This window comes from Marmota monax, unplaced genomic scaffold (genome assembly GCF_021218885.2).
Source record: "Marmota monax isolate L192 unplaced genomic scaffold, Marmota_monax_Labrador192_F-V1.1 WCK01_AAM20220418_F8-fsc00100, whole genome shotgun sequence".
Classification (NCBI taxonomy): Eukaryota; Metazoa; Chordata; class Mammalia; order Rodentia; family Sciuridae; genus Marmota; species Marmota monax.
Window position 1 is genome coordinate 2804755 of NW_026693872.1, and position 7570 is coordinate 2812324.

Sequence of the window (7570 nt, forward strand, 5' to 3'; positions counted from 1 at the left end):
GTTTCTGAAGACCTTGATGGTTTTGAGAATTGCTGGTCAAGAGTATTGTAGGGTCTCCCTTTACTAGACTTGTCTGATGTTTTTTCTTACGATTATATAAGGATTATGGGAAGACAACTACATTATATCACATAGAGGGTACATAAAATTATTATTGTTGATGTTGACCTTGATTGCCTGGCTGAGATGGGATTTGTCAGAATTCTCCCTATTAAGTTATTCTCTCCTCATTGTCTTTCCATACTGTACTCTTTGGAAAGAAGGTATTAGATGCGGCCCACACTTGGAGTGTAGATATTTTTGGGCACATGCTTATAATCCCAGTGACTCAGAATGCTGAAGCAGGAGGATCACAAGTTTGAGGCCAGCCTGGGCAACATGGTAAGATGCTGTTTGAAAATATAAAAACTTAAAAAGTGGGGGCAGTTGCTGGGGGACATAGTTCAGAAGTAGAAAGCTCCTGGGTTCAATCCCCAGTAAACCACCACCAAAAAAAAAAAAAAGAGTAGGGATTTATGCTTCCCCTTTTTGATGGCAAATTATCTACATAAATTACTTGGAATTCTTCTGCATAGAATACTTGTTTCTTCTCTCTCATTTATTAATTTATTCAATGATTTATTTATATTAGTACAGACTTGTGTTTTTTTCGTGTGTGTATTTTTTCTTTGTTTGTTTGTTTGTTTCACTAGTTTGGGTTATAAGCCAACATATTTTTTTTTCTCAAATTATTCCAGCTTTAGCTATTGAAAATTGTTCAAGTTCCTGTGTGTCCTTGAAATGTCTCCTATAAACATTTTGTTTTAAGCAATTCCTTACTTCATGGTGCTACAAGATATTCCATTCTCATTTTGTATCCCTTCTGCCCCAGTCCTAGACTCAGCCATCTCTCTAAGGAGCCCTGATTGTCGTCACTAGAGAATGACATTAGAAGCCAAGATCCGAGCTCTAGGCACACTTTCTGCTTGTCATTGTTTCTAGGCCAAATATACTTTAAATCTTACCTTTATAGTGAGATTATTCATAGGACAATTATATATTTATCGACCATATTATATCACACTAACCTAGGACCCTCTGGTCTTGCACTGGAATTCACATAAAACTTGAGTATGATGGTCTTCTTTCAATCATGTGCCACTAACATTGCTGTATAAACCCAGTGAAGATATTGTCAAAACTCTTAATTTGAGGCCTTCCACAAATGTGAATCCACAGCAAATGGCTCTTTTGAAGACTGCCCACTAGTAAACCATGGGAAAAGCAGAGAGGATTTAGAACCCAGGCATTTAAAGTACTGGATCTAGCTCTGTTGGTGACAGGGTATGTGGCAAATTCTGTCTGGGCCTCAATTTCCAATTATATAAAATCAGTAGCAGTGGGTTGGATAATACTAAAGACTCTTCCAGTTCTTGCATAACTCTCAACAGTTTCACAATGAATGAAAGAAATAGGTTTCAACCCTGACTGTGCTTAGTTCCAATATACTAGAGAATTTAAATATGCTAAGGGAGGAGGGACAGTAGAGGGTCGTTACTGATAAATAGGAGCCACTTTATTATTTCCTGAGGATGCTGCGGCATTGGATAATTATGCTTGAGAAACTTTAGACCTTTCTTTTGAAGAATATTGAATGAAAATGTATAGGAAATATTGATAGAAAGTGTTCTTTTATTGCTTTCAAGTTTGGTCTGGTAGGTGGAGTCTCCTCCTCTCTCTTTGTTTAAAGGGCAAACTCTTCATATGTTGTTTCCTCTGACTTCAAATAATTACTTTTAATGCAGAGATGGCTGAACCACCTCTTAGTTTCTTACCAGGAATCTCTCTCTAGATCCTTCTTTCCCCTCTTCTTCCTTCTGCCCCTCCTTCTAATGCTATGAAATATTTTCAACACTCACATGGAACCCAGTGGCTTAAAGACTATCCCCTTTACAAGTGTCATCTCCTTCTATCACTGACTGGGACAGTTTCCAAAAACAAACAGAAGGGGGAAATAAATATATATATATATATATAGGGCAGAAAAGGCACTTGAGAACTGTCACTTCTGATTACCAATGCTGGAGATCAAAGGTCCAAGGTCTTAGTACCTACCTCCTCTAACTCTTAATGTTTAAAATCTTCAATCGGCTTTTGGACTCATTCATCATAATCCCAGACTTTGGTCTACAATTGGTTAAAAATTGATAGAGGTGAGGTTTCTGCGACTGCCTTCTTTACTTACAAGTTCACATTTTAATCCTTTGCTCCACCCCCTGTACACATGTACACACAGCTCCTTCTCACCCCCATCCTAAAATTATGTAAAAGTCTATGTAAATGTAAAGGTTAGGAACTCTGCGCACACCCAGCACCCCACAAATCATCTGGGTTATTGCTTCACACACCTGAGGAAACTGAGTCTTCAGTAGTGGCTTTACTCAATTTCCCATATAAAGTTCCAGGCAGAGCTGTAATTAGAAACCAAGGTTTTTCTGGCAATAAGTCCAGTTTTTTCCTTCTCCCTCTGTGCACCCGCAGAGTTAGGTTTGTGTGTGTGTGTGTGTGTGTGTACGTATACAGGTTACATAGACACTGACATGTTGGAAACATGCACCGAGCCTCTATACTCTGACCTAAGGGAACAGTTTAATGACTCGAATTTCAGGCAGCTGAAAGGTTCCTGCGGGTGGAGGTTGAAATAAACAAGAAAAGCCACTGTGGAGATGTGAATGGAAAAGTACCGAGCCGCCCTCCCTCCGCACATTCTTCCGCTCCCCAGCTTTCCCTGCCATGGAGCTGCTGCAGATAGGCTTGTGCATGGTCAGGTGTACAGAGGGCGGTGTGTGTGTGTGTGTGTGTGTGTGTGTGTGGAGACAGAGAGAGAGAGAGAGAGAGAGAGAGAGAGAGGAAAAAAAAATTGCAGGCACAACACGCAAATCAAGTTTTTCCACTTCTAGCCTTAGGTAGTAGAGACAGCTAAGTACAGCAGCAGGGTAGGGCGGGCAGGGCAGGAGGGCGGGCCGCCCAGAGTTTACAAACACTCAAGTGCCTTCCTCTCCTCATCCCTCTGAGTCCAGCTGCTGCATTCCCTCACGCTAAGGTTTCATAGGAAGTGAAAACCCTGTTATTCAAAACAGTGATCGAATGCAATAAACAAATGATCATGTGCCCCCACCTCCATCACTTCTTTATTTTAAGCTCCAGATATTTATTTCCATTTTAAATACGTGAGAAAAAGTGTGGAAAAATCAGTGTTTGGGGGAAAGCTCAGAGCCAGGCTGAAAAGGTTTGCTAAAGGGGGGAAAACAGAATAATAAAAAGCCCCAAAGCAGGCAGCAGCAAGTGGGGCAAAACTAAATGTTGACGCTTCCTTTTCAGAAGGTAGTGGCTGGAAATCATCCTCTACTTTGTTGTTGTTTGTTTGTTTGTTTGTTTGTTTATGTCTCAAAACTTTCTGCTCAATTTATTTTTCATTTTTATTTATTTTTTTGGTGGTGCTGGTAATGGAATCCAGGTCCTTGAGCATGCTACACAAGAGTTCTACCATTGAGCTACATAACCTAAGGCCTCTGTATTTCTTTAAAACACCAAGAAACTCCTTTCTTTGTCCAAGGATACTATATGGAGCTTGTTTACAAAAGTTTTAAATGAAGGATTCGAAATAAACAGGTGAAAGTTAACAAGTCAGATAAAATTTCCGATACCCTTTAAGTATCGCACTGTAGGCTATACACATAAACAAACCCAGATGACCATCCAGATTCCCATGCTTATTACCTGGAGTTGGTTCTGAGAACCAGTTTCCAGTTTTCACAGGACCCAATGTAGACTTGCTTTCCTCAATTCTGCCAAAAAACCAGATACCCACCTTCAAACCCAGGTCATCAGGTCAACCTGATTTTCTAAAATGACACAGGACCATCAAACCACACAGACCCATTTTCAGTTGTTGCCAGAATCACAGGTACCTCTTGTGAGGAGCCAGCCTACCCTCTGCAAAGAAGGAAGCCTGGAGGAGTGATTGATCAGGAGGTCCCTTCCAGTTCAAAAATCTATAATCCTTAGAGACCTACTAGGATTTCAGAAGTTCCTGACAGGTGACACCCACTTCCCATTTTAAGCCCCCTTAGAAAGAGGACAGGACAGTTTATTTCAAGGCTGGGTTCCTTTTCAGCTATGATTGAATTGCGAGGGAGGTTTTGTGAGGGGAACTGGATGTGAAATATGTTCCTTTCCTTAAATAGATGTAATATTAGGACCAGGCTATTTTATTTTGTAATAAAGCTTATATTTACACAGCAGCTGTGATCAGGGACCTATTCCTATGCTCAGTCCATGGGGCAAGGAAGCTGGTCTAGTCCTATTTTCTGAGTATTAATAACCATTAACCGTTTAATCATGGTATTAGTTGATATATAGTGTCCCCAAATCTATAGGAACATTCATGAGACCCCAATCACTCTTTAAGGCTTCTTAAGCATGATTAAATAGAATTTGAAAATATTCAAGTCAATCATTTCTTTACTACTATAATGTAGCACTGCTAGGGTGAGGGAGGCCCATGAAGTGATGCCAACTGGGACCCCATGGGGGGAGAGATCAAGAAAGAGAGAAGGAAGGACATTCAAGATGACATTAAATTGGCATAACATTTGATAAAGTTACTTTCCTAGGAATTGAAGAGATTGTGAGTGCATGATTATCGTCACCATTCATTTGAGAGAAACAGATTCACCTAAAAGTAAGTGTCTATCTTTAGAATATTTTCAACAATCCTTTCTCTCACTTTCTCCAGTGCGCTCACTCAGGCTTTCTCTCTTCAATGGGTCTCTTTCTGTTCTATTCAATTTATTTCAATGTAAACACATTGATTTGGCAAGAAAAAAAGAAAGAAAGAAAGAAAGAAAGAAAGAAAGAAAGAAAGAAAGAAAAGAAAGAAAGAAAGAAAGAAAGAAAGAAAGAAAAAAAAATGTGGGACTCTGGCACTTGGTTCCAGAAATAATGTGCTGAGGAGGTTTGAGGTCCCTGGTGATGGGGTTAATTATCTATAAATCAGGCTTGGTGGGTTCTCCCTCCTCAGGCTCCCTGCAGAAAACTGAAGAGGGCCAAGGTAGGAGAAGGGTGAATTCCTTCCCAGCCCCCACTCTGGCTGGTTCCACAGCCTGAGGGAACAGATTTCCCTTTGCTCTGCAGCGCCCCCATGGGGCTAAGAGTGGAGTGGCAAAGGAAACACAGGAGGGACAAGCTGTGTGTTTAAGACTGGGGCATAGGACAGTGCATGAGGCAGACACAATTTTGACAAGAAAAGTGACCACCCCCCCCAAATCACAAAAATAATCCTGTTATAGGGCCAATTAATACAGAAGAGCCATATACTTCACATTCTAAGCCATATATACTTGCATCTGAGAAACCCGAAAGTGTTTACAGCTTATAAAAAATAGAAATCAGATATATAAATACACAAAGAAAATCGTTTCAGCAAAATTGGGGTATCATTTTGAAATCAGTGGGATCCATTTAAAACTCTCTAAAACAAGAAAGAAGGGGACTCATAAAAAAGAAAAGAAAAGAAAAGAAAAAACAGACATTCTGTCTTCTGGCAGCATGAATCCGCACTTGACAAAGTCATGTATCTTTGGGGGTAAAATGTTCATTTCAACAACAGTGACAGGATTAGGTCTATGTATATTTTTCAAAAATCCTTCACAACACAGGCTTTTCTGCAGAGGCTGTGGTAATCCATCTGTCAATAAGTATTAAAATATTCAGATTTCACAGGGACAGACACTTACACATATTTCCTAAGCTCCAGCCCTTGTGGAAAGTAATCAGCCTCTTTGGACTTCCCCTGGTTGTAAAACCTGTGACACAGCCTTTTGAAGGGGGGTTTGGGGGGGTGCATTCTCAGCCATATCTGAAACTTCTTATGTGACTGTCAGTGAAAGAAATCCCAAATATCCGAGGAAACAACCAGCGATCTTTTAAAGCTCTGCTCCCTTCTCCATTACAGATCCAAATTTGGGGTTGCACTAGTTATACTGTTTAGAGAAAAATCTTTATTAGAAATTCATATGTGAAGAAATTTTGTGGAACATTTAAGAACTCATCTGTGATTTAATGAGTCGCTTGAAGGACTCTCATAGCCAAAGCTCAGAACAGTCTGACCTTTGAAAGCTGCTTCTGGTCCAAACATTTTGGGTTAATTCTTGAGGAATCTGAAATATTATTTTCCCCTCACACCCTTCTTTTAAGAGAGAGACATAAAAGAAACAAGAGTCTCCCTCATTGAGGGATGAGTAGGAGGGGAAAAAACCCCAACCAACATTTAAATAGGGAAACTGGAAGCTCTGAACAAACAAACCAGGGCCCACAGTGAAATAATTCTGCACTGCATTTGCCTTTAAAAACAAAGGAAGAAAGAAAAAGAGAAAGAAATATTTCTTCCTCTCAACTCCAGAGCTGAGAGGACTGTGCTCCGTGCGGTGCGTTGTAGTTGTAGCACAGTCTGTTCTAAATACAGGCAGTATCTGTGATACTGGCACGGCAGGCCTTTAGAATTCCCTCCGGCTGATCCCTTCAACACTGACTGAAGAGACTTTTCACAACGACCTTGAAACAAGCCCGGGGGGGGGGGGGGGGGGGAAGGAAGAAGAAAGAAAGAAAAAGAAAAGAAATCAAAGAATTAACCCAAAAAGGAAAATCAAAACACAAACATGTATTTGGCTCACAGAATTCTGCAGAACACACACGTACACATATCCAAATACACACGTTTCTTGCAACAAGAAATTCCCTAAGAGTCAACAATAACAGAGTAAACCCACCACTTGCTATCCTGGAAAGAAACAAACCAAAACAAAACAAATTCTTGGAGCATTTCTCTTCAGTGCAGGACAGCCTCTCTTCAGTAAAAGTCCAAGGGGAAAAGGAAATTGCACCAAAGGGGGGAAAATGGGGGTTGGGATTGTCACATATGATTAAAAATGTAAGCGTCTTTCAATAGTATCAGCATTGAAATAATACATCTTCTTTAAAATGCTTGAGCGATTAGATAGGGAGAGAAAGAACGCACACAAAACAAGAATCAACCGATGACGGATCCTAAGCTTTACGTAACACCACAAACTTGCAAAAGGCAAAAATCAGAGGCAAAAATCCGAAAATCTTCAAAATACAACAACCAGAAATCCCAAGCCATCACATCAAAAAGAAAAAGCTCAAAAACACCCTCCACCCCAGTCCCAAATAAAAAAATAAAGCAAATGAACCCACCGAACACTGCTTGGCAAATATTTTTCTCGTGGTGCCTAATATATTAGCTGGAGAGAGCTGTAGTGTTTATTGTTTTTTTCCTCTTACTCGTCTCTCTAAACCTACTATATATAATATACTTGTTCTAGTGGTTCAAATCTCTCGCTCCCTTTTATGCATTTAGCTCGAGGAGCTGAGTTTATGGTAAGAGAGGAAGAATTAGCCCCAGACCCCGGGAAAGCAAAGCGCACTCCCCCTCTTATGTCACCGAATAGCAAATTAGTTCTCAGAATTCCAGAGGCCGAGCTTTGCTACAGCGAAGACGCCGACGTCA

General features: G+C 40.3%; 1 long non-coding RNA gene across 8 annotated transcripts in view; it reads right to left on the reverse strand.

Moving 5' to 3' along the window:
* Nucleotides 1-7524, reverse strand: part of LOC124105377 (uncharacterized) — a 131369-nt gene extending 123845 nt beyond the window's left edge. For 5 of the 8 annotated variants that reach the window (XR_006855709.2, XR_006855710.2, XR_006855706.2 and 2 more), the window contains exons 1-2: nucleotides 7258-7523; nucleotides 3760-3827 (exon numbers count right to left, since the gene is read on the reverse strand). This is a non-coding gene — a long non-coding RNA (uncharacterized LOC124105377). Of the gene's footprint in view, nucleotides 1-3759; nucleotides 3828-7257 lie in introns of all 8 variants that reach the window. The other 3 variants (XR_006855711.2, XR_006855705.2, XR_006855707.2) reach the window with 2 other exon arrangements.
* Nucleotides 7525-7570: the final 46 nt, after the last annotated feature.